Source organism: Pseudophryne corroboree, chromosome 2, assembly GCF_028390025.1.
Source record: "Pseudophryne corroboree isolate aPseCor3 chromosome 2, aPseCor3.hap2, whole genome shotgun sequence".
In the NCBI taxonomy this organism is placed as follows: domain Eukaryota; kingdom Metazoa; phylum Chordata; class Amphibia; order Anura; family Myobatrachidae; genus Pseudophryne; species Pseudophryne corroboree.
Window position 1 is genome coordinate 1,013,459,111 of NC_086445.1, and position 26,744 is coordinate 1,013,485,854.

General features: G+C 46.4%; 1 protein-coding gene and 1 long non-coding RNA gene across 55 annotated transcripts in view; one reads left to right on the forward strand and one right to left on the reverse strand.

Moving 5' to 3' along the window:
• Positions 1–26,744, forward strand: part of LOC135050271 (uncharacterized) — a 466,297-nt gene that overhangs the window by 199,783 nt on the left and 239,770 nt on the right. The window lies entirely within an intron of this gene.
• The window catches only part of LOC135050276 (uncharacterized), a 78,623-nt gene that overhangs the window by 7,063 nt on the left and 44,816 nt on the right, over positions 1–26,744 (reverse strand). The window lies entirely within an intron of this gene.

The window sequence follows — 26,744 nt, forward strand, 5'->3', positions numbered from 1 at the left end:
CTGTTAGGAGTAATGTGGTACTATGATATGATGTAATGAGAATAAGAGACACCACTGCATGATATAATGTGAATAAAGTTGCAGTACTGTGTTGTGTCATTTCATCTTCGGGTATTATTGTGTTACCATGCCCCTTCCCAGCAAGAACATACTGTACACTGTTTTGGGCTGGCACTAAATGTGCACATTGTTCTTATTTAGATTATAGGGGGTAGGAGTGCCAAAATGGGTGATGGTGCTGGGAAAGGGGTGCAGGGTTAGAGGCGGAACTTTATGCCTTAGAGGACTCGGACGCTCGCATTTGTAAAGCACGGTACAGTATTTTCCACCGCCTCCTGCTAGCCTGTTGCCCTTCCCCCCTGGGAGCCTGCACAGATCATGCAAGAGACAGGGAGGGAATTCAGGTCATGTGCAATACACAAACGCTGAATATCTACTGTATACTGTAGTACTGTTTTGCTCACTTAGTAGCGTCAGAATACACTCATTCCTACTCATTGCCGCTGTGCAGTTACATTTAGCGTAAAGAATCGCTCCTGCAGATGTACTTTGATTTATGTGAAACCTGTGTTCATCCTTCCATTGGATGTATTAGAGAGAAAAAATACTTTTTTAAAATGAATGTCACGGGAACACATAAAAAAAAAAGGTTGGCACTTCCTTCCCATTGGTGTTGGGTTACAGTATGCCGTAGTGGACTCGGGCACTCATGTAATTGCATTTCAAAGGCACAGTATTTTCCATAGTCTCCCCCTACCCCCATCGCCCTTCCCCCCTGGGAGCCTGCACAGGGAGGGAATTCAGGTCATGTGCAATACACAAACGCTGAAGATCTACAGTACTGTTTTGCTCAGTTAGTAGCGTCAGAATACACTCATTTCAGTCACGCTGTTTAGGTGCATTTAGCGTAAAGAATCGCTCCTGCAGATGTACTCTGATTTATATGTAACTTGTGTGCACCTTTCCATTGACTGTCTTACAATGTAAATAAAATAATACAGTGTATTTTTACAATTAAAAAAAAAAAAAAGAAAGAAAGCACATCAGGTCTCGAACCCTGGACCCCCAGCATGGGAGGTGGGAGCCTTCACCCCTAGCCCACGACGCCTCATGAGAGATTCCAATTTCATGTGTGAAAGTACTGCACACAGTGCCCGGCCCCCACCCCATTGGTGTTGGTTTATGCCTTAGAGGACTCGGACGCTCGCATTTGTAAAGCACGGTATTTTCCACCGCCTCCTGCTAGCCCTCCATTCCCATTATGCATTAGCGAACTCAGACGCTCATGTACAGTATTTTAAAAGCACGGTGTTTATACATTGTCCTGTACATTCTTCCTTTTACACAATTACTGTAGTTGCGTCTCCATACACATACAGTACATACAGTACTGTAGGTCACCATCTTTTTCCACCGCCTCCCGTTACGCCTACAGTATTGCCAGAGCTGTAGATCAATCCGCCGCTATACTGTACGATCGAAAGTACTGGATTAGTGGAGCATTAGCCACACAGTGGTGGAGATGTGTAATGCATGATGAGTATCTAGATCGCCTCAACGCGCCTACCTGTGATTAAACTCAGCTATCGCCTTAGCGTGACTAAACGCCCGTCTCGGCGGAGAAACAGTCAAGATAAAAGGTGGCTACATCTGTATGTGTTCAAGGATTTTAAATATAAAATGGGTCACACCGAACCGTGCGGTTTCGGTACCCCAAACAGTGTGGAATAGCAACCCCATCCTTGTTGAAGTAGGGGCACCTTGACTATCACCTGCTGGGAATACAGCTTGTGAATTGCCTCTAGCACAGCCTCCCTGCCTGAGGGAGTTGTCGGCAAGGCAGATTTGAGAAAACAGCGGGGGGGAGACATCTCGAATTCCAGCTTGTACCCCTGAAATACTACTTGAAGGAAACAGGGATCCACCTGTGAGAGAGCCCACTGATCGCTGACATTTTTGAGGCGGCCCCCCACCGTACCTGGCTACGCCTGTGGAGCCCCCGCGTCATGCGGTGGACTCAGAGGAAGCGGGAGAAGGATTTTGATTCTGGGAACTGGCTGACTGGTGCAGCTTTTTCCCTCTTCCCTTGTCTCTATGCAGAAAGGAAGCGCCTTTGACCCGTTTGCTTTTCTGAAGCCGAAAGGACTGTACCTGATAATACAGTGCTTTCTTAGTCTGTGAGGAAACCTGAGGTAAAAAATTTTCTTCCCAGCTGTTGCTGTGGATACGAGGTCCCAGAGACCATCCCCAAATAATTCCTTGCCCTTATAAGGCAGAATCTCTATGCGCCTTTTAAAGTCAGCATCACCTGTCCAGTGACAGGTCTCTAATACCCTCCTGACAGAATGGACATTACATTAATTTTGGATGCCAGACGGCAAAATATCCCTCTGTGCATCCCTCATATATAAGACGACGTCTTTAATATGTTCTTATGTTAGCAAACTAGTATGTTTGACAGGGTCACCGACCACGCTGCAGCAGCACGATCTGCAGGTCTCAGTCTAGTACCTGAGTGTGTAAATACAGACTTCAGGATAGCATCCTGCTTTTTATCAACAGGTACCTTCAAAGTGGCCGTATCCTAAGACGGCAGTGCCACCTTTTTTGACAACCGTGTGAGCGCCTTATCCACCCTAGGGGATATCTCCCAGCGTAACTTATCCTCTGGCGGGAAAGGGTACGCTATCAGTAACTTTCTAGAAATTACCAGTTTCTTATCGGGGGAACCCACGCTTTTTCACACACTTCATTCACTCATCTGATGGGGGAACAAAACACTGCCTGCTTTTTCTCCCCAAACATAAAACCCATTTTTAGAGGTACTTGGGTTAATGTCAGAAATGTGTAACACATTTTTTATTGCCGGGATCAAGTCACGGATTTTCCTAGTGGATTGTGTATATGTCTCAACCTTGTCGACACTGGAGTCAGACTCCGTGTCGACATCTGTGTCTGCCATCTGAGGGAGCGGGCGTTTTGATGGCCTTTGAGATGCGTGGGCAGGCGCGGGCTAAGAAGCCGTCTGTCCCACAGCTGTTACGTCATCCAGCCTTTTATGTAAGGAGTTGACACTGTCGGTTAATACCTTCCACCTATCCATCCACTCTGGTGTCGGCCCCACAGGGGGCGACATCACATTTATCGGCATCTGCTCCGTCACCACATAAACCTCCTCATCAAACATGTCGACACAGCCGTACCGACACACCGCACACACACAGGGAATGCTCTGACTGAGGACAGGACCCCACAAAGCCCTTTGGGGAGACAGAGAGAGAGTATGCCAGCACACACCAGAGCGCTATATAATGTGGGGATTAACACTATAACTGAGTGAATTTTCCCCAATAGCTGCTTGTATACATATATTGCGCCTAAATTTAGTGCCCCCCCTCTCTTTTTAACCCTTTGAGCCTGAAAACTACAGGGGAGAGCCTGGGGAGCGCTCTTCCAGCTGCACTGTGAAGAGAAAATGGCGCCAGTGTGCTGAGGGAGATAGCTCCGCCCCTTTTTCGCGGACTTTTCTCCCGCTTTTTTATGGAATCTGGCAGGGGTATTTATCACATATATAGCCTCTGGGGCTATATATTGTGATATATTTGCCAGCCAAGGTGTTTTTATTGCTTCTCAGGGCGCCCCCCCCCAGCGCCCTGCACCCTCAGGGACCGGAGTGTGAAGTGTGTATGAGGAGCAATGGCGCACAGCTGCAGTGCTGTGCGCTACCTTGGTGAAGACTGATGTCTTCTGCCGCCGATTTTCCGGACTCTTCTTGCTTCTGGCTCTGTAAGGGGGCCGGCGGCGCGGCTCCGGGACCGAACATCAATGGCCGGTTCCATGCGGTCGATCCCTCTGGAGCTAATGGTGTCCAGTAGCCTAAGAAGCCCAAGCTACCACCAGTTAGGTAGGTTCGCTTCTTCTCCCCTTAGTCCCTCGATGCAGTGAGCCTGTTGCCAGCGGTCTCACTGTAAAATAAAAAACCTAAACTATACTTTCTTTCTAGGAGCTCAGGAGAGCCCCTACTGTGCATCCAGCTCGAGCCGGGCACAGGATTCTAACTGAGGTCTGGAGGAGGGTCATAGTGGGAGGAGCCAGTGCACACCAGGTAGTCCTAAATCTTTCTTAGATGTGCCCAGTCTCCTGCGGAGCCGCTATTCCCCATGGTCCTTACGGAGTTCCCAGCATCCACTAAGACGTCAGAGAAATTAACCTTATTTTGAACAATAAAATTAACCTTATATTTTTGGATAAAAAAAAACATGCACTCTTTTATAAAATAAAATAAGATTTTACTTACCGGTAAATCTGTTTCTCGTAGTCCGTAGTGGATGCTGTGAACTCTGTAAGGACCATGGGGAATAGCGGCTCCGCAGGAGACTGGGCACAACTAAAGAAAGCTTTAGGACTACCTGGTGTGCACTGGCTCCTATGACCCTCCTCCAGACCTCAGTTAGGATACTGTGCCCGGAAGAGCTGACACAATAAGGAAAGATTTTGAATCCCGGGTAAGACTCATACCAGCCACACCAATCACACCGTATAACTCGTGATACTATACCCAGTTAACAGTATGAAATATAACTGAGCCTCTCAACAGATGGCTCAACAATAACCCTTTAGTTAACAATAACTATATACAAGTATTGCAGACAATCCGCACTTGGGATGGGCGCCCAGCATCCACTACGGACTACGAGAAACAGATTTACCGGTGAGTAAAATCTTATTTTCTCTGACGTCCTAGTGGATGCTGGGAACTCCGTAAGGACCATGGGGTAGAGATGAGCGCCGGAAATTTTTCGGGTTTTGTGTTTTGGTTTTGGGTTCGGTTCCGCGGCCGTGTTTTGGGTTCGACCGCGTTTTGGCAAAACCTCACCGAATTTTTTTTGTCGGATTCGGGTGTGTTTTGAATTCGGGTGTTTTTTTCAAAAAACACTAAAAAACAGCTTAAATCATAGAATTTGGGGGTCATTTTGATCCCAAAGTATTATTAACCTCAAAAACCATAATTTACACTCATTTTCAGTCTATTCTGAATACCTCACACCTCACAATATTATTTTTAGTCCTAAAATTTGCACCTAGGTCGCTGGATGACTAAGCTAAGCGACCCTAGTGGCCGACACAAACACCGGGCCCATCTAGGAGTGTCACTGCAGTGTCACGCAGGATGGCCCTTCCAAAAAACCCTCCCCAAACAGCACATGACGCAAAGAAAAAAAGAGGCGCAATGAGGTAGCTGTGTGAGTAAGATAAGCGACCCTAGTGGCCGACACAAACACCGGGCTCATCTAGGAGTGTCACTGCAGTGTCACGCAGGATGTCCCTTCCAAAAAACCCTCCCCAAACAGCACGACGCAAAGAAAAAAAGAGGCGCAATGAGGTAGCTGTGTGAGTAAGATAAGCGACCCTAGTGGCCGACACAAACACCGGGCCCATCTAGGAGTGTCACTGCAGTGTCACGCAGGATGTCCCTTCCAAAAAACCCTCTCCAAACAGCACATGACGCAAAGAAAAAAAGAGGCGCAATGAGGTAGCTGTGTGAGTAAGATAAGCAACCCTAGTGGCCGACACAAACACCGGGCCCATCTAGGAGTGTCACTGCAGTGTCACGCAGGATGTCCCTTCCAAAAAACCCTCCCCAAACAGCACATGACGCAAAGAAAAAAAGAGGCGCAATGAGGTAGCTGTGTGAGTAAGATAAGCGACCCTAGTGGCCGACACAAACACCGGGCCCATCTAGGAGTGTCACTGCAGTGTCACGCAGGATGTCCCTTCCAAAAAACCCTCCCCAAACAGCACATGACGCAAAGAAAAAAAGAGGCGCAATGAGGTAGCTGTGTGAGTAAGATAAGCGACCCTAGTGGCCGACACAAACACCGGGCCCATCTAGGAGTGTCACTGCAGTGTCACGCAGGATGTCCCTTCCAAAAAACCCTCCCCAAACAGCACATGACGCAAAGAAAAAAAGAGGCGCAATGAGGTAGCTGTGTGAGTAAGATTAGCGACCCTAGTGGCCGACACAAACACCGGGCCCATCTAGGAGTGTCACTGCAGTGTCACGCAGGATGTCCCTTCCAAAAAACCCTCCCCAAACAGCACATGACGCAAAGAAAAAAAGAGGCGCAATGAGGTAGCTGTGTGAGTAAGATAAGCGACCCTAGTGGCCGACACAAACACCGGGCCCATCTAGGAGTGGCACTGCAGTGTCACGCAGGATGTCCCTTCCAAAACCCCCCCCCCAAAAAGAGGTGCAAGATGGAATTGTCCTTGGGCACTCCCACCCACCCTTATGTTGTATAAACAGGACATGCACACTTTAACCAACCCATCATTTCAGTGACAGGGTCTGCCACACGACTGTGACTGAAATGACGGGTTGGTTTGGACCCCCACCAAAAAAGAAGCAATTAATCTCTCCTTGCACAAACTGGCTCTACAGAGGCAAGATGTCCACCTCATCATCATCCTCCGATATATCACCGTGTACATCCCCCTCCTCACAGATTATCAATTCGTCCCCACTGGAATCCACCATCTCAGCTCCCTGTGTACTTTGTGGAGGCAATTGCTGCTGGTCAATGTCTCCACGGAGGAATTGATTATAATTAATTTTAATGAACATCATCTTCTCCACATTTTCTGGATGTAACCTCGTACGCCGATTGCTGACAAGGTGAGCGGCGGCACTAAACACTCTTTCGGAGTACACACTTGTGGGAGGGCAACTTAGGTAGAATAAAGCCAGTTTGTGCAAGGGCCTCCAAATTGCCTCTTTTTCCTGCCAGTATAAGTACGGACTGTGTGACGTGCCTACTTGGATGCGGTCACTCATATAATCCTCCACCATTCTTTCAATGTTGAGAGAATCATATGCAGTGACAGTAGACGACATGTCCGTAATCGTTGTCAGGTCCTTCAGTCCGGACCAGATGTCAGCATCAGCAGTCGCTCCAGACTGCCCTGCATCACCGCCAGCGGGTGGGCTCGGAATTCTGAGCCTTTTCCTCGCACCCCCAGTTGCGGGAGAATGTGAAGGAGGAGATGTTGACAGGTCGCGTTCCGCTTGACTTGACAATTTTCTCACCAGCAGGTCTTTCAACCCCAGCAGACTTGTGTCTGCCGGAAAGAGAGATCCAAGGTAGGCTTTAAATCTAGGATCGAGCACGGTGGCCAAAATGTAGTGCTCTGATTTCAACAGATTGACCACCCGTGAATCCTTGGTAAGCGAATTAAGGGCTCCATCCACAAGTCCCACATGCCTAGCGGAATCGCTCCGTGTTAGCTCCTCCTTCAATGTCTCCAGCTTCTTCTGCAAAAGCCTGATGAGGGGAATGACCTGACTCAGGCTGGCAGTGTCTGAACTGACTTCACGTGTGGCAAGTTCAAAGAGCATCAGAACCTTGCACAACGTTGAAATCATTCTCCACTGCACTTGAGACAGGTGCATTCCACCTCCTATATCGTGCTCAATTGTATAGGCTTGAATGGCCTTTTGCTGCTTCTCCAACCTCTGAAGCATATAGAGGGTTGAATTCCACCTCGTTACCACTTCTTGCTTCAGATAATGGCAGGGCAGGTTCAGTAGTTTTTGGTGGTGCTCCAGTCTTCTGTACGTGGTGCCTGTACGCCGAAAGTGTCCCGCAATTCTTCTGGCCACCGACAGCATCTCTTGCACGCCCCTGTCGTTTTTTAAAAAATTCTGCACCACCAAATTCAAGGTATGTGCAAAACATGGGACGTGCTGGAATTTGCCCATATTTAATGCACACACAATATTGCTGGCGTTGTCCGATGCCACAAATCCACAGGAGAGTCCAATTGGGGTAAGCCATTCCGCGATGATCTTCCTCAGTTGCCGTAAGAGGTTTTCAGCTGTGTGCGTATTCTGGAAAGCGGTGATACAAAGCGTAGCCTGCCTAGGAAAGAGTTGGCGTTTGCGAGATGCTGCTACTGGTGCCGCCGCTGCTGTTCTTGCGGCGGGAGTCCATACATCTACCCAGTGGGCTGTCACAGTCATATAGTCCTGACCCTGCCCTGCTCCACTTGTCCACATGTCCGTGGTTAAGTGGACATTGGGTACAGCTGCATTTTTTAGGACACTGGTGACTCTTTTTCTGAGGTCTGTGTACATTTTCGGTATCGCCTGCCTAGAGAAATGGAACCTAGATGGTATTTGGTACCGGGGACACAGTACCTCCAACAAGTCTCTAGTTGGCTCTGCAGTAATGATGGATACCGGAACCACGTTTCTCACCACCCAGGATGCCAAGGCCTCAGTTATCCGCTTTGCAGCAGGATGACTGCTGTGATATTTCATCTTCCTCGCAAAGGACTGTTGGACAGTCAATTGCTTGGTGGATGTAGTAAAAGTGGGCTTACGAGTACGACTTCCCCTCTGGGATGACCATCGACTCCCAGCAGCAACAACAGCAGCGCCAGCAGCAGTAGGCGTTACACGCAAGGATGCATCGGAGGAATCCCAGGCAGGAGAGGACTCGTCAGAATTGCCAGTGACATGGCCTGCAGGACTATTGGCATTCCTGGGGAAGGAGGAAATTGACACTGAGGGAGTTGGTGGGGTGGTTTGCGTGAGCTTGGTTACAAGAGGAAGGGATTTACTGGTCAGTGGACTGCTTCCGCTGTCGCCCAAAGTTTTTGAACTTGTCACTGACTTATTATGAATGCGCTGCAGGTGACGTATAAGGGAGGATGTTCCGAGGTGGTTAACGTCCTTACCCCTACTTATTACAGCTTGACAAAGGCAACACACGGCTTGACAAATGTTGTCCGCATTTCTGTTGAAATACTTCCACACCGAAGAGCTGATTTTTTTGGTATTTTCACCAGGCATGTCAACGGCCATATTCCTCCCACGGACAACAGGTGTCTCCCCGGGTGCCTGACTTAAACAAACCACCTCACCATCAGAATCCTCCTTGTCAATTTCCTCCCCAGCGCCAGCAACACCCATATCCTCCTCATCCTGGTGTACTTCAACACTGACATCTTCAATCTGACTATCAGGAACTGGACTGCGGGTGCTCCTTCCAGCACTTGCAGGGGGCGTGCAAATGGTGGCAGGCGCATGCTCTTCACGTCCAGTGTTGGGAAGGTCAGGCATCACAACCGACACAATTGGACTCTCCTTGTGGATTTGGGATTTCGAAGAACGCACAGTTCTTTGCGGTGCTTTTGCCAGCTTGAGTCTTTTCAGTTTTCTAGCGAGAGGCTGAGTGCTTCCATCCTCCTGTGAAGCTGAACCACTAGCCATGAACATAGGCCAGGGCCTCAGCCGTTCCTTGCCACTCCGTGTGGTAAATGGCATATTGGCAAGTTTACGCTTCTCCTCCGACAATTTTATTTTAGGTTTTGGAGTCCTTTTTTTACTGATATTTGGTGTTTTGGATTTGACATGCTCTGTACTATGCCATTGGGCATCGGCCTTGGCAGACGACGTTGCTGGCATTTCATCGTCTCGGCCATGACTAGTGGCAGCAGCTTCAGCACGAGGTGGAAGTGGATCTTGATCTTTCCCTAATTTTGGAACCTCAACATTTTTGTTCTCCATATTTTAATAGGCACAACTAAAAGGCACCTCAGGTAAACAATGGAGATGGATGGATACTAGTATACAATTATGGATGGACTGCCGAGTGCCGACACAGAGGTAGCTACAGCCGTGGACTACCGTACTGTGTCTGCTGCTAATATAGACTGGATGATTGATAATGAGATGAAATCAATATATATATATGTATGTATATATAATATCACTAGTACTGCAGCCGGACAGGTAGATAATATATTTATTAGGTATTGGTAATGATGACTGATGACGGACCTGCTGGACACTGTCAGCTCAGCAGCACCGCAGACTGCTACAGTAAGCTACTATACTATAGTAGTATGTACAAAGAAGAAAGAAAAAAAAAAAACCACGGGTAGGTGGTATACAATATTATATATATTATATACAATTATATATATATTAAACTGGTGGTGATTGATTATTAAACTGGTGGTCAGGTCACATTGCAACTTGCAACTAGTACTCCGAGTCCTAAGCAGACAATCACAAAATATATTATTATACTGGTGGTCAGTGTGGTCACAACAATGGCAGTGTGGCACTGACTCTGGCAGCAAAAGTGTGCACTGTACGTTATATGTACTCCTGAGTCCTGCTCTCAGACTCTAACTGCTCCCCACTGTCAGTGTCTCCCCCACAAGTCAGATAATACACTTACAGTTACACTATCTAATCTATAAATATCACTTCAGCAAGTAGTATAGTAGTATACAGTATAGTAGTACTCCTCCTAATAATGCTCCCCAAAATACTGTGTCTCTCTCTTCTCTAAACGGAGAGGACGCCAGCCACGTCCTCTCCCTATGACTCTATAAATATCACTTCAGCAAGTAGTAGAGTAGTATACAGTATAGTAGTACTCCTCCTAATAATGCTCCCCAAAATACTGTGTCTGAGTAGTATACAGTATAGTAGTACTCCTCCTAATAATGCTCCCCAAAATACTGTGTCTCTCTCTTCTCTAAACGGAGAGGACGCCAGCCACGTCCTCTTCCCCTAGGACTCTATAAATATCACTTCAGCAAGTAGTATAGTAGTATACAGTATAGTAGTACTCCTCCTAATAATGCTCCCCAAAATAGTATACTGTGTCTCTCTCTTCTCTAAACGGAGAGGACGCCAGCCACGTCCTCTCCCTATGACTCTATAAATATCACTTCAGCAAGTAGTATAGTAGTATACAGTATAGTAATACTCCTCCTAATAATGCTCCCCAAAATACTGTGTCTCTCTCTTCTCTAAACGGAGAGGACGCCAGCCACGTCCTCTCCCTATGACTCTATAAATATCACTTCAGCAAGTAGTATAGTAGTATACAGTATAGAAGTACTCCTCCTAATAATGCTCCCCAAAATAGTATACTGTGTCTCTCTCTTCTCTAAACGGAGAGGACGCCAGCCACGTCCTCTCCCTATGACTCTATAAATATCACTTCAGCAAGTAGTAGAGTAGTATACAGTATAGTAGTACTCCTCCTAATAATGCTCCCCAAAATACTGTGTCTGAGTAGTATACAGTATAGTAGTACTCCTCCTAATAATGCTCCCCAAAATACTGTGTCTCTCTCTTCTCTAAACGGAGAGGACGCCAGCCACGTCCTCTCCCCCTATGACTCTATAATATCACTTCAGCAAGTAGTATAGTAGTATACAGTATAGTAGTACTCCTCCTAATAATGCTCCCCAAAATACTGTGTCTCTCTCTTCTCTAAACGGAGAGGACGCCAGCCACGTCCTCTCCCTATGACTCTATAAATATCACTTCAGCAAGAAGTAGAGTAGTATACAGTATAGTAGTACTCCTCCTAATAATGCTCCCCAAAATACTGTGTCTCTCTCTTCTCTAAACGGAGAGGACGCCAGCCACGTCCTCTCCCTATGACTCTATAAATATCACTTCAGCAAGTAGTATAGTAGTATACAGTATAGTAGTACTCCTCCTAATAATGCTCCCCAAAATAGTATACTGTGTCTCTCTCTTCTCTAAACGGAGAGGACGCCAGCCACGTCCTCTCCCTATGACTCTATAAATATCACTTCAGCAAGTAGTAGAGTAGTATACAGTATAGTAGTACTCCTCCTAATAATGCTCCCCAAAATACTGTGTCTCTCTCTTCTCTAAACGGAGAGGACGCCAGCCACGTCCTCTCCCTATGACTCTATAAATATCACTTCAGCAAGAAGTAGAGTAGTATACAGTATAGTAGTACTCCTCCTAATAATGCTCCCCAAAATACTGTGTCTCTCTCTTCTCTAAACGGAGAGGACGCCAGCCACGTCCTCTCCCTATGACTCTATAAATATCACTTCAGCAAGTAGTAGAGTAGTATACAGTATAGTAGTACTCCTCCTAATAATGCTCCCCAAAATACTGTGTCTGAGTAGTATACAGTATAGTAGTACTCCTCCTAATAATGCTCCCCAAAATACTGTGTCTCTCTCTTCTCTAAACGGAGAGGACGCCAGCCACGTCCTCTCCCCCTATGACTCTATAATATCACTTCAGCAAGTAGTATAGTAGTATACAGTATAGTAGTACTCCTTCTAATAATGCTCCCCAAAATACTGTGTCTCTCTCTTCTCTAAACGGAGAGGACGCCAGCCACGTCCTCTCCCTATGACTCTATAAATATCACTTCAGCAAGTAGTAGAGTAGTATACAGTATAGTAGTACTCCTCCTAATAATGCTCCCCAAAATAGTATACTGTGTCTCTCTCTTCTCTAAACGGAGAGGACGCCAGCCACGTCCTCTCCCTATGACTCTATAAATATCACTTCAGCAAGTAGTAGAGTAGTATACAGTATAGTAGTACTCCTCCTAATAATGCTCCCCAAAATACTGTGTCTCTCTCTTCTCTAAACGGAGAGGACGCCAGCCACGTCCTCTCCCTATGACTCTATAAATATCACTTCAGCAAGTAGTAGAGTAGTATACAGTATAGTAGTACTCCTCCTAATAATGCTCCCCAAAATACTGTGTCTCTCTCTTCTTTAAACGGAGAGGACGCCAGCCACGTCCTCTCCCTATGACTCTATAAATATCACTTCAGCAAGTAGTAGAGTAGTATACAGTATAGTAGTACTCCTCCTAATAATGCTCCCCAAAATACTGTGTCTCTCTCTTCTCTAAACGGAGAGGACGCCAGCCACGTCCTCTCCCTATGACTCTATAAATATCACTTCAGCAAGTAGTAGAGTAGTATACAGTATAGTAGTACTCCTCCTAATAATGCTCCCCAAAATACTGTGTCTGAGTAGTATACAGTATAGTAGTACTCCTAATAATGCTCCCCAAAATACTGTGTCTCTCTCTTCTCTAAACGGAGAGGACGCCAGCCACGTCCTCTCCCTATGACTCTCAATGCACGTGTGAAAATGGCGGCGACGCGCGGCTCCTTATATAGAATCCGAGTCTCGCGAGAATCCGACAGCGGGATGACGACGTTCGGGCGTGCTCGGGTTAACCGAGCAAGGCGGGAGGATCCGAGCCTGCTCGGACCCGTGGAAAAAAGCTGAAGTTCGGGCAGGTTCGGATTCAGAGGAACCGAACCCGCTCATCCCTACCATGGGGATTATACCAAAGCTCCCAAACGGGCGGGAGAGTGCGGATGACTCTGCAGCACCGAATGAGCAAACTCAAGGTCCTCCTCAGCCAGGGTATCAAATTTGTAGAATTTTGCAAAAGTGTTAGACCCTGACCAAGTAGCATCTCGGCAAAGTTGTAAAGCCGAGACCCCTCGGGCAGCCGCCCAAGAAGCGCCCACCTTCCTTGTGGAATGGGCTTTTACAGATTTAGGATGCGGCAGTCCAGCCGCAGAATGCGCAAGCTGAATTGTGCTACAGATCCAGCGAGCAATAGACTGCTTTGAAGCAGGAGCACCCAGCTTGTTGGGTGCATACAGGATAAATAGCGAGTCAGTTTTCCTGACTCCAGCCGTCCTGGAAACATATATTTTCAAGGCCCTGACTACGTCCAGTAACTTGGAATCCTCCAAGTCCCTAGTAGCCGCAGGCACCACAATAGGTTGGTTCAAATGAAAAGCTGATACCACCTTAGGGAGAAACTGGGGACGAGTCCTCAATTCTGCCCTATCCATATGGAAAATCAGATAAGGGCTGTTACACGACAAAGCCGCCTATTCTGACACACGCAAAGGCCAACAACATGACCACTTTCCACGTGAGATATTTTAAATCCACGGGGCTCGAACCAAGGTGACTTTAGGAAACCCAACACCACATTGAGATCCCAAGGTGCCACTGGAGGCACAAAAGGGGGCTGAATATGCAGCACTCCCTTAACAAATGTCTGAACTTCAGGCAGCGAAGCCAGTTCTTTTTGGAAGAAAATCAACAGAGCCGAAATCTGGACCTTAATGGAACCCAATTTGAGGCCCATAGTCACCCCTGACTGTAGGAAGTGCAGAAATCGACCCAGCTGAAATTCCTCTGTTGGGGCCTTCCTGGCCTCACACCACGCAACATATTTTCGCCATATGCAGTGATAATGTTTTGCGGTTAGATCTTTCCTAGCTTTAACCAGCGTAGGAATGACTTCCTCCGGAATGCCCTTCTCTTTTAGGATCCGGTGTTCAACCGCCATGCCGTCAAACGTAGCCACGGTAAGTCTTGGAACAGACAGGGCCCCTGCTGCAGCAGGTCCTGTCTGAGCGGCAGAGGCCATGGGTCCTCTGAGATCATTTCTTGAAGTTCTGGGTACCAAGCTCTTCTTGGCCAATCCGGAACCACGAGTGTAGTTCTTACTCCTCTCCTTCTTACTATTCTCAGCACCTTGGGTATGAGAGGCAGAGGAGGGAACACATAAACCGACTGGTACACCCACGGTGTCACTAGAGCGTCCACAGCTATCCTGAGGGTCCCTTGACCTGGCGCAATATCTTTTAAGCTTTTTGTTGAGGCGGGACGCCATCATGGCCACCTGTGGCCTTTCCCAACGGTTTACAATCATTTGGAAGACTTCTGGATGAAGTCCCCACTCTCCCGGGTGGAGGTCGTGCCTGCTGAGAAAGTCTGCTTCCCAGTTGTACACTCCCGGAATGAACACTGCTGACAGTGCTAACACGTGATTTTCCGCCCATCGGAGAATCCTTGTGGCTTCTGCCATCGCCATCCTGCTTCTTGTGCCGCCCTGACGGTTTACATGGGCGACCGCCGTGATGTTGTCTGACTGAATCAGCACCGGTTGGTTTTGAAGCATTGGCCTTGCCTGACTTAGGGCATTGTAAATGGCCCTTAGTTCCAGAATATTTATGTGAAGGGAAGTCTCCTGGCTTGACCATAGTCCTTGGAAGTTTCTTCCCTGTGTGACTGCCCCCCAGCCTCAAAGGCTGGCATTCGTGGTCACCAAGACCCAGTCCTGTATGCCGAATCTGCGGCCCTCTCGAAGATGAGCACTCTGCAGCCACCACAGCAGAGACACCCTGGTCCTTGTAGACAGGGTTATCAACCGATGCATCTGGAGATGCGATCCGGACCACTTGTCCAACAGGTCCCACTGAAAAGTTCTTGCATGGAACCTGCCGAATGGAATTGCTTCGTAGGAAGCTACCATCTTTCCCAGGACTCGCGTGCAGTGATGCACAGACACCTGTTTTGGTTTCAGGAGGCCTCCGACTAGAGAGGACAGCTCCTTGGCTTTCTCCTCCGGGAGAAACACTTTTTTCTGGTCTGTGTCCAGAACCATCCCCAGGAACAGTAGACGTGTCGTAGGGACCAGCTGTGACTTTGGAATATTTAGAATCCAACCGTGCTGTTGTAGCACCTCCTGAGATAGTGCTACCCCGACCAACAACTGCTCCCTGGACCTCGCCTTTATCAGGAGATCGTCCAAGTATGGGATAATTAAAACTCCCTTTCTCCGAAGGAGTATCATCATTTCGGCCATTACCTTGGTAAATACCCTCGGTGCCGTGGACAGACCGAACGGCAACGTCTGGAATTGGTAATGACAATCCTGAACCACAAATCTGAGGTACTCCTGGTGAGGATGGTAAATGGGGACATGCAGGTAGGCATCCTTGATGTCCAGTGATACCATGTAATCCCCCTCGTCCAGGCTTGCAATAACCGCCCTGAGCGATTCCATCTTGAACTTGAATTTTTTATATATATGTGTTTAAGGATTTCAAATTTAAAATGGGTCTCACGAACCATCCGGTTTCGGTACCACAAACATTGTGGAATAGTAACCCCATCCTTGTTGAAGGAGGGGCACCTTGACTATCACCTGCTGGGAATACAGCTTGTGTATTGCCTCTAACACCACCTCCCTGCCTGAGGGAGTTGTTGGCAAGGCAGATTTGAGGAAACGGCGGGGGGGAGACGTCTCGAATTCCAGCTTGTACCCCTGAGATACTACTTGAAGGATCCAGGGATCCACCTGTGAGCGAGCCCACTGATTGCTGAAGTTTTTGAGACGGGCCCCCACCATACCTGGCTCCGCCTGTGGAGCCCCAGCATCATGCTGTGGACTTAGAGGAAGCGGGGGAGGGCTTTTGCTCCTGGGAACTGGCTGTCTGCTGCAGCTTTTTTCCTCTGCCTCTGGGCAGAAAGGACGCGCCTTTAACCGCTTGCCCTTATGGGGCCGAAAGGACTGTACCTGATAATACGGTGCTTTCTTTGGCTGTGAGGGAACATGGGGTAAAAATGCTGACTTCCCAGCTGTCGCTGTGGAAACGAGGTCCGAGAGACCATCCCCGAACAACTCCTCACCTTTATAAGGCAAAACTTCCATGTGCCTTTTAGAATCTGCATCCCCTGTCCACTGCCGGGTACATAACCCTCTCCTGGCAGAAATGGACATTGCACTTATTTTAGATGCCAGCCGGCAAATATCCCTCTGTGCATATCTCATGTATAAGACTGCGTCTTTTATATGCTCTACGGTTAGCAATATAGTGTCCCTGTCTAGGGTATCAATATTTTCTGACATGGAATCTGACCACGCAGCTGCAGCACTGCACATCCATGCTGAAGCAATAGCTGGTCTCAGTATAATACCGGTATGTGTATATATAGACTTCAGGATAGCCTCCTGTTTCCTATCAGCAGGCTCCTTCAGGGCGGCCGTATCCGGAGACGGTAGTGCCACCTTCTTTGACAAGCGTGTGAGCGCTTTATCCACGCTAGGGGATGTCTCCCAACGTGATCTATCCTCTGGCGGGAAAGGGTACGTCATTAGTAACCTTTTAGAAATTACTAGTTTCTTATCGGGGGAAGCCCACGCTTCTTCACACACCTCATTTAACTCATCAGATGGGGGAAAAACCACTGGTAGTTTTTTCTCCCCAAACATAATACCCTTTTTTGTGGTAGCTGGGGTAATATCAGAGATGTGCAACACATTTTTCATAGCCTCAATCATGTAACGTGTGGCCCTATTGGAAGTTACATTAGTCTCCTCGTCGTCGACACTGGAGTCAGTATCCGTGTCGACATCTGTGTCTGCCATCTGAGGTAGCGGGCGTTTTAGAGCCCCTGATGGCTTTTGAGATGCCTGGGCAGGCACGGGCTGAGAAGCCGGCTGTCCCATATTTGGTATGTCGTCAAACCTCTTATGTAAGGAGTTGACACATTCACGTAATTCCTTCCATAAGTCCATCCACTCCGGTGTCGGCCCCGCAGGGGGTGACATCACATTTATTGGCATCTGCTCCGCCTCCACATAAGCTTCCTCATCAAACATGTCGACACAGCCGTACCGACACACCGCACACACACAGGGAATGCTCTGACAGAGGACAGGACCCCACAAAGACAGAGAGAGAGTATGCCAGCACACACCAGAGCGCTATATAACACAGGGATAAACACTATACTGAGTGATTTTCCCTTATAGCTGCTTATATATCTACTACTGCGCCTAAATTTAGTGCCCCCCCTCTCTTTTTTACCCTTTTGTAGTCTGAAACTGCAGGGGAGAGCCTGAGAGAGATCCTTCCAGCAGAGCTGTGAGGGAAAATGGCGCCAGTGTGCTGAGGGAGCTAGCACCGCCCCTTTTTCGGCTGACTTCTCCCGCTTTTTTCTGGATCTCTGGCAGGGGTATTTGTCACATATATAGCCTCTAGGACTATATATTGTGACTTTCTATGCAAGCCAAGGTGTTAATATTGCTGCTCAGGGCGCCCCCCCCCCCCAGCGCCCTGCACCCATCAGTGACCGGAGTGTGAGGTGTGCATGAGGAGCAATGGCGCACAGCTGCAGTGCTGTGCGCTACCTTGTTGAAGACCGAAGTCTTCTGCCGCCGATTTTCCGGACCAACTTCTTGCTTCTGGCTCTGTAAGGGGGACGGCGGCGCGGCTCCGGGACTGAACGATCGAGGTCGGGTCCTGTGTTCGATCCCTCTGGAGCTAATGGTGTCCAGTAGCCTAAGAAGCCCAAGCTAGCTGCAAGCAGGTAGGTTCGCTTATTCTCCCCTTAGTCCCTCGTAGCAGTGAGTCTGTTGCCAGCAGATCTCACTGAAAATAAAAAACCTAAAATTATACTTTCTTTTCTAGGAGCTCAGGAGAGCCCCTAGTGTGCATCCAGCTCAGCCGGGCACAAGATTCTAACTGAGGTCTGGAGGAGGGTCATAGGGGGAGGAGCCAGTGCACACCAGGTAGTCCTAAAGCTTTCTTTAGTTGTGCCCAGTCTCCTGCGGAGCCGCTATTCCCCATGGTCCTTACGGAGTTCCCAGCATCCACTAGGACGTCAGAGAAAAATATGTACAACTACATTCTGGTAAGAACTTCCCGTTTATAACGGTATTTCTCCTAAATTCACATGATCACATTGGGATATGAGGAAGCAACAGCAGATTTGCACAAAACTTTCAAAGCTTTTTGGCCTCCCAGCATGCAATGGGCCCATCCATATATCGTTGCCTCCTGGCTCAGGCAAATCAATTGTTTTTCCAAAGCTCAAGGCAGGAGCATCATAGAGAGCCCTAATCAGGTGAGAATAACTCACATACACACCCTTCTATGCAAGAAGGAAGAGGTTAGCGTATAAAAGGATCCTCAAATCAGGTGCATCAGAGTGCGATCCCTGTGGATTCTGTGGACTTAGGAGAAATGGCATTATCAATGGTAACTTCTTACCATAATGTATATTTCTATGGAAGGGTCCACAGGTTACCCAGAGGATAACATTGGGATGTCCAAAAGCAATTTAGTGATGGGGAAGCTCCTGCTTAGACAGGAGCATCATTTGCCCGAACTCAGCATCTTGAGGCAAAGATATCAATGACATAATGTGTAATGAATGTGTTAATGGAAGACCATATGCCTGCCTTACATTGTGCTGCCCATGATGGACCTACTTTATGAGTAGAGTGAGCAGAGACATTGGGGGTGATTCCGAGTTGTTCGCTCGCTAGCTGCTTTTAGCAGCATTGCACACGCTAAGCTGCCGCCCTGTGGGAGTGTATCTTAGCTTAGCAGAATAGCGAACGGAAGATTAGCAGAATTGCGAATAGAAATTTCTTAGCAGTTTCTGAGTAGCTCGAGACTTACTCACAAATAGTGATCAGTTCAGTCAGTTTCGTTCCTGGTTTGACGTCACACGCACGTCCAGCGTTCACCCAGCCACTCCCCCATTTCTCCGGACACTCCCGCGTTTTTCCCTGAAACGCCTGCGTTTTTCCGCACACTCCCAGAAAACGGACAGTTTCCGCCCAGAAACACCCACTTCCTGTCAATCACACTACGATCACTTCGTTCGGGCGTGAGTAAATCTACTAAGTTTTGTGTTAAAATACTAACCGCATGCGCATGGTTCACAGTGCCTTAATCGCTCTGTTGCGAAAATCGGCAATGAGCGAACAACTCAGAATGACCCCCATTATCTGGAAAAGGGAGATCAGCTTGAGAATATGCTTCTGAAATCATCATCTGAAGTCACCTCGCCAGTGTCTGCTTATCAGTAGGCCATCCTCTCTTGTGAAACCCATAGAGAACAAAGAGAGAATCTGTTTTTCTGATAGCACTGGTATGATCGATGTAGATCCTTAAGGCACGGACTATGTCCAATGATGCAACTCCCACAGAAAGGTCCGACCCCTGGAAAGCTGGGACTATAATTTCTTCATTAAGGTGGAATTTAGACGCCACCTTAGGAAGATACCCAGATTTAGTTCTGAGAACTGCTCTATCTGGATAAAAAATCAGAAATGGAGGACGACATAACAATGCCCCTAAATCTGAAACTCTTTTAGCTGAAGCCATGGCCAGTAGAAAGAAAACTTTAGCTGTCAACCATTTTAAGATCCACTCATTTTAGTAGTTCAAATAGGGCAACTTGAAGGGCCTTTAGGACTAAACAAAAGTCCCAAGGTACTGTAGGAGGAACAGAAGGAGGTTGAATGTGCAGCATTCCCTGGAAAAAAGTGTGCACATCCTGTAGGTTGGCAATTTTCTTTTGGAACCATACAGTCAATGATGACACTTGCACTCTCAAGGAAACCACTCTTAAACCTTTATCCATTACTGCCTGAAGTAATGCTAGGACTCTGGAAACTCTGAAAGACTAGGCATCAATTTTCCGTTCACTGCCCCATTGAGTATAGGCTTGCCATATTTGGTGATAAATGCGAGCTGAGGAAGGTTTCCATGCTGTGAGCTTTATTTGAATTACCTGTTGTGATAATCCTCTTGACTTCAGGATAGAGGTGGCAAGAGCCATGCCGTCAAAGACATGTGTGTGTGATAATAAGTACCCTGAGTTAGTAGATATGGACATTGAGGTAGTAGGAATGGAGCATCCATTGACATCTTCTGCAGATCTGTGTACCAATGTCTTCTGAGCCAAGCTGGAGCTATTAATATCACGGCATTCTTTCCTTGCTTTACCTTTCTTACCACCCTGGGTAATAAAGCGATCGGTGGAAACACATAGGCCAGATGAAAGTCCCATCTTGCCGATAGGGTATCCACAAAGATTGCTTGTTTGTTCATGACCCGTATGCGGGAACTTTGTTGTTCTGATGGTACGCCATGAGATCTATCTCAGGTAACACTCATCTGTTGACCAGGGTCTGAAAGACCTCCGGGTGTAGAGGAGACATTCATTTGGATGAATGGTGTGTTGACTGAGAAAATCTGCTTCCCAGTTTAGGACTCACAGATTAAGCACTGCGGCCAAGGCTGGAAGATGAAGTTCTGCCCACTGTAATGTGTGATTTACAGTACCTTCTTCATTGCTATCTGGCTGTGAGTTTCTCCCTGATGATTGAGGTATGCTACTGCCATTGCATTGTCCGAGTGCATCTGAACTGGTTTATCCTGAAGGATGTCCTATTCCTGAATCTGTGCCATATATATGGCCCTGAGTTCCAATATATTTATTGGCAGACAACTTTCTTCCTTGGTCCACTACCCCTGGAAACAACTACTTCCTGACACTGCTCCCCAGCCCTGAAGACTGGCATCCGTTGTCAGAATTTCCCAATCTGATATCCAAAAGGGTTTCCCTTTGTCCAGATGGGATGTCTCTAGCCACCAGGCTAATGACCTCCTTACTTTCAGAGTAAGGACCATTTTAATGTCTGATGAAACACATTCCATTTGGTAAGGATCAGATGTTGCAGAGGTCTCGAATGGAACTGAGCATACTGTACCATGTCGAATGTTGACAACATCAATCCCATAACATGCACTGCTGCATGAATGGATTCCTTCTGACTGTGTAGCAGCTCCCGAATCCTTGGCTGAACTTTGGATATTTTGTTCACAGGTAAAATTACTCTCTTGAAGGCTCAAAACCATCACAGCCCCCAAGTGAGTCATCCTTTGTGATGGAACCAGAGACTATTTTACCCAATTTATGAGCCAACCGTGCTTCTGCAGACACTCTGTTGTCTGTTGCAGATGACAAAGAAACAACTCCTGAGACAGTTCCAGGATCAAAAGATCATCCAGGTATGGAAAAATTCTCATCCCCTGCTGACGGAGATAAGCTGCAATTACCACCATAATTTTGGAAAATACTCTGGAGGCTGTGCCCAATCTGAATGGCAGAGCCTGGAACTGAAAATGCTGTTGAAGGATAGTGAACCTGAGATAATGCTGATGAGACAGGGCTATTGGAACATGTAGGTAAGCATCCTGGATATCCAGGAACACCATAAAATCCCCTGGCTCCATGGCCAAAATGATGGAATGCAAAGTCTCCATATGAAACCGAGGCACCCAAATGTATTTGTTCATGATTTTTACATTGTGTATGGACTGGAATGACCCATTTGGCTACTGGACTAGAATCAGGTTGGAGTAGAAACCCTGTACATGTTGTTCAGGAGGAACTGTAATGATTATTCCTGACTGAAGCAATTTATGAACTGCCTCCTGCAAAGCCTTGGCCTACATCTCTACAAAAGATAGGCTGAGACAAAAAAAATTTGAGGAGGGTTTTTCTTGAAGGCAAATGTGTAACCGTGAGATACCACTTCTTGCACCCAGGCATCAGTGATAGGCTGCTGCCAGATCTGTGAAAATTGAAAAAAGTCAGCCTCCCACCCTGGGAACCCCCAGGTGGAGGCCAGCACCATCAGCCTGATGGCTTATCTTCAGTTTTAGAAGCTGGTCCTCTGGTAGCCCAATGCTTTTTAGTCTTACCAGCATGTTGTATTGGAACTGCTTGCCGTCACCTTTTTCTTTTGCTTTCCTTTGAGACCAAAAGATGGAATTTTAGGCTTGAATTTGTATGTGGGAGGAAACTTCACTTACTTTCTTGGAGTCTGCTTCTGACTCCAAAATACTGTTTAATTTTTTACCAAAAATAATATCTCCAATAAAGGGTAAAGATTCCAAAACCTTTCTGGATTCTGAATTGGCTTTCCATGTGCATAGCCAAACTGTTCTGCAAGTGGCTATTGCTGAAACTGATGCCTGAGAGGCAATTGTACCTATATCCAAAGCTGCTTCTTCCAAGAACATTGATGCCTGTTTGATATGTTTAACATTGGAATTTTGCTCTCTAGCTACCATTGAAAGATCCCCTTCCACTGCATCAGCCCAGGCAGCCACTGCTTTTGCCATCCAGGCTGAAGCCATGGCTGGTTTAATGATTGCCCTAGACAGGGAAAAATGTTTTTAGAAAACCATCCGCTCTCCTATCCATGACATCATTTAATGATGTTGTAGGCAGAGGTAATGTAGATTTTCACACTAATCGAATAACATGCATATCTACTTTGGGGGCCACCTCCCTCTTTAAACAGTCCCCAGCAGGAAGAGGATAATTGGAATTCCATTTCCTTGGAATTCTAAATATCTTACTGAGTGTAGCCCAAACCTCCTCCTTCATTTCTGTCAGCTGTTCTGACCCAGGAAACTCAGTCTACATTGTTTTGGGATGTTTAAACACGGGTACCTTGGATTTTAACATGGGCTCTGCTGATTCTTCTAAGGATAGAATGTCTTTCATTGCATTAATTAACTCAGATATGTCCACTGAGCTGAAACCTTCTTCCTCATCTTCGTATGCAAATCCAGAGAGTAATGAGTCTTCATCCTCTGATGAATCCTCATCTGAAACATGTGTAGACTGTGAAGATGTTGTTTCATGTCTGTGATTTACTTACCGCTGACTTTTCAGTCCGTTTCTGTTGAGAGGCTGCTCCGTCCCCTGCTGGAAGTGATAAACTGCAGGTGGAATGCTATATGTAAGAGTTTATAATGTAACCTATCCCTGGTGCAGAAGCTGGAATTATCTGCTCAGCTATATTGGATAATGTCTGTGTAAACATAGCCCATGGAGGATCAACTTGCACCTGCGTCTGCCTTGTATTTTTCAAGAGACCTTGGTGAAAGCTAAAACAATTTGCACTCAAACCATCCTGAACCAGATCCTGAGAGGTTAACCCAGCCTTGCAAGACAAACATGATGAGTGTTGGTGCTGGTTTGAGTGTATTTTCCTCACATTTGCCGCTCTTAGATATGATAAATAATCAAACACTTGCACAGGGTAGTGCACAATTTTGTGACTGTAAGCACTTTAACCCTGCTTTGCATCAGCATTGAGGATCGGGTATAGAGAGAAAAACTGAAAGAATTATGGTAAAGTCAGAAATCACACTAGCAATCAGTCACAGGTTATACATTAGTATAATAAGCAGTATGAGCATATAATCAGATACATTTCAAGTATGTAGGAGAAACATGTTACTGCATTACTTTATAAAAGTTTTAACCATGGCCCTCATTCCGAGTTGTTTGCTCGTTAATTTTCTTCGCATCGCAGCGATTTTCCGCAAACTGCGCATGCGCAATATTCGCACCGTGGCTGCGCCAAGTAAATTTGCAAAGAAGTTTGGTATTTTACTCATGACTTAGCGAAGATTTTTCTTCGTTCTACTGATCGGAGTGTGATTGACAGGAAGTGAGTGTTTCTGGGCGGAAACTGTCCGTTTTATGGGAGTGTGTGAAAAAACGCGGGAGTGGCTGGAGAAACGGGGGAGTGTCTGGGCGAATGCAGGGTGTGTTTGTGACGTCAAACCAGGAACGAAAAGGACTGAACTGATCGCAGTTGCAGAGTAAGTATCGAGCTACTCGGAAACTGCAAAGAAATATCTGATCGCTATTCTATTCGCAATTCTGCTAATCTTTCGTTTGCTATTCTGCAAAGCTAAGATTCACTCCCAGTAGGCGGCAGCTTAGCGTGTGCAAAGCTGCTAAAAGCAGCTAGCGAACAACTCGGAATAAGGGCCCATATTCAGATGCATAGTGAAAGAAAAGAAAAGTAATATTTATCAGACTCATATGCATTAGGCACTTATCCAACTATTCATACTAAAAAGAAATATAGAGACTTAGTGCTGTATTACCTTACTCAGTAGAGTGGGATACAGGAAGACTCACCCCGCTTCCAGGACAGATCAATACATTTGCGAACACTGAGTGGATCCAGATGCTAAAAGTGTACACCACTGCTCTGTGAATCTACAGTGAACACAGACGCCCAAGTGAACACTGATGCACTAGCCACACAGCCACTTATGCTGCGAATGGTTCTCTTAGATACACAGCGTTTCAGACGGAAGCGGGAAAACAGTTCATGACTGGATACTCGGAGGTAACTGGTCATGAACTGGGGGAGGGGTGACCAGGGGATCATCTGACTCCCCATTGCTGACATCAACCCTAGGGTTCGTGGCCTCCTATTATCCCTGGAGCCTATGATCTCTAAGGCCTAGTGTTGGTGCAGCCTAGGTGGCAGCCACGTCAGCGACTGTTTGGTAGTCTCCTCCCAAAACAGTGTGGCTTTGGCTGTATTCCCTTTTTTAAGCGGAAATGATGCCTTACTGTCTCCATGTGTTCTGGCCGCAGCCTGGTAACATCTGCTGGACTGCTAGTATATTAGACACAGAAACCTGCTGAAACAGCACTGTACTCGTGGGTAAACGTTGTCGCGACCCGGTAGGGAGTTGTTGGAGTGACTCTTTCTAAGGTATGTATAAGACGCTTTTCAGAGAGATCACTCAAGAAAAAAATGGTAAGACTATAAAAATAAGAAAGCTTCCTCTCCCATTATGAAATGGTTCCATTGGCATGAATACGTTACGGAGGGGGAAGGTTCTGCTCTCATATCACACCCAGAGAAGACATCCCCTTTACAATTTAGCCTGAATGAGGAATATACTACTTCTTAAGTGCTCCATCCCCCATGCTTTTCCTTTGGGTCTATACTGGCTGTTATGTCTATAATGCTATCAATTTCTTCCCCCCTGATACTAGTGTCGGAGTTGATAAATCCTACTGATCTAGCTCTGCACACTTTTATCTGTTAATACGACTATGATACCTGAATACCTGCTTAGTCGCTATGTTACCTGTCTCATATGTATGTTTTATTTCATTGACGTGTACATCCCTCCCCACCCTGTTTTTTTTCTGTACCCCCCCCCCCTTTTTCCTTTTGTATTTGATATAAAATCCAATAAAAATTATTGATGTAAAAAAACAATCAATTTCTTCCCCCCTGATACTAGTGTCGGAGTTGATAAATCCTACTGATCTAGCTCTGCACACTTTTATCTGTTAATACGACTATGATACCTGAATACCTGCTTAGTCGCTATGTTACCTGTCTCATATGTATGTTTTATTTCATTGACGTGTACATCCCTCCCCACCCTGTTTTTTTTCTGTACCCCCCCCCCCTTTTTCCTTTTGTATTTGATATAAAATCCAATAAAAATTATTGATGTAAAAAAAAAAAAAAAAAATAAGAAAGCTTAGGGCTGCTAAAAACATCAGCCATCCTGACCACAGTCCAGCTCCTGCCACACCAAACAAATAAACTGTTTTGCCTGAGCCAGGAGGCGGGGATATATTAAAGGACCCATTGCATGCTGGGAGGCCGAAAAGCTTTGACCATTTGGTGCAAGTCTGCTGTTGCTTCATCATATCTCAATGTTATCCTGTGGACAACCTGTGGACCCTGCCAGAGAAATAACATGTAAGAAAGTCATTTCCACTGTTTGCAAATTAATAAACAGACAACAACACACATACTGTATACAAACATTCATGCATACCTACATTCATTACCACTATCCACAGGCTAAACAACATAGACACACTTATGGATGCAAACAACAAACACTCATGTACACACAGATCCACTGTAATGCTACAGTATGCATTACTTACGTTGCTGTATTTGCTGGCGTAGTTGCTCCAACAAACGTGGCTGGCGGTGCTGGTCCAACCACCATCGTTCTAATTGCACGATGGTCAACATGGTATGGACACTCACACGGTCTGTGTGCAACCTCCATGTGGATATATAAGGGCCTATGTGACAGTCCATTACAGCAGTAAGGAGCGGCAGCTCGCATGATGCCAATGGTATATTAATCATATTTGCTAATATTTATACAGTCTGCCTGCTGTTGATTGGTCGACAGCTGTGATGCACATAAATACAAATAAGCTTTATTGCTTTTAATGGACATTAACATTATGTGTCCGGGTTTGCAGTTGCAAGTGCAATTGTAATGGTATGCTACTTTAACTGGTGATATTGCAATTTACTTACTATTGTTCTTGGAACTTCTGTGTTAACTGAACATTGCAAGTGAAAATGGTGGATTTATTATATGAAAAAAAGAAACAGTCAAGGACTTTTTTATTTTCTTTAGGACACAGAATC